Source organism: Mizuhopecten yessoensis, unplaced genomic scaffold (genome assembly GCF_002113885.1).
Source record: "Mizuhopecten yessoensis strain PY_sf001 unplaced genomic scaffold, ASM211388v2 scaffold3217, whole genome shotgun sequence".
NCBI lineage: Eukaryota > Metazoa > Mollusca > Bivalvia > Pectinida > Pectinidae > Mizuhopecten > Mizuhopecten yessoensis.
In genome coordinates, this window is record NW_018404934.1 from 115,327 (window position 1) to 116,128 (window position 802).

Sequence of the window (802 nt, forward strand, 5' to 3'; positions counted from 1 at the left end):
TTTTTTATTGCGTATATATATATACTATACAAACAGAATATATACAACATTTAGTACATCACATGATAATTTCTAGGATAGCTATTGGATAACTACCCTTGTTCTATTTGGTATATTTAGCATCCGCCCTTGACAACGGGAACTATACCTGGAGACGGGCACTATGCCTCTTTTTTGGACCGCTGAGACTGCGGGAAGAGTAGCGTGACGCTAAGAGTTGCGCCCCTTCTCCTAGGGGGCGCTGTACATATTCTACTTTCACTTCATTGTTGTTGTTTGCCAAAATGGCTTCGAATTTCGGGACCTGGAATGCCGATTGCTTCACAGAGGCCCAGCAATGCATAAAGACGAAGCAGGCGACACCATTTGACGTCGCAGTCCTTAAAGACTTCCTACTGGAAAGGGGGACCGTATGTGACCAAGCGGTGATTCAATCCAGTGAGTTGAATACGCAACAAAATAGCAGAGATCTACTCAAAAATTTATCTTATTGTCATTTATTGTTAATTATTAAATATGTTACTTTTTATTGTCAAATGACAGTCATGTGATGTACTAAATCTATAATGACCCTTTCCCTCGGGAACAGTTCTCTTATAGTGTTGTCTGGAGAGGTATAATGCCCTCGCCTCACGGATCGGGCCCTATAACAGTTCCCTCGGGAAAGGGCCATAATAANCTAGCCTATAAAATAAACAGAACAGTGACCTACCTAGTATGTGGTACCTGGGATAGACTCCGTTCATGATGTTCATAGTGCAGATTGAGATGATCGATGTGTTCAATATGGAAGGTATCGATG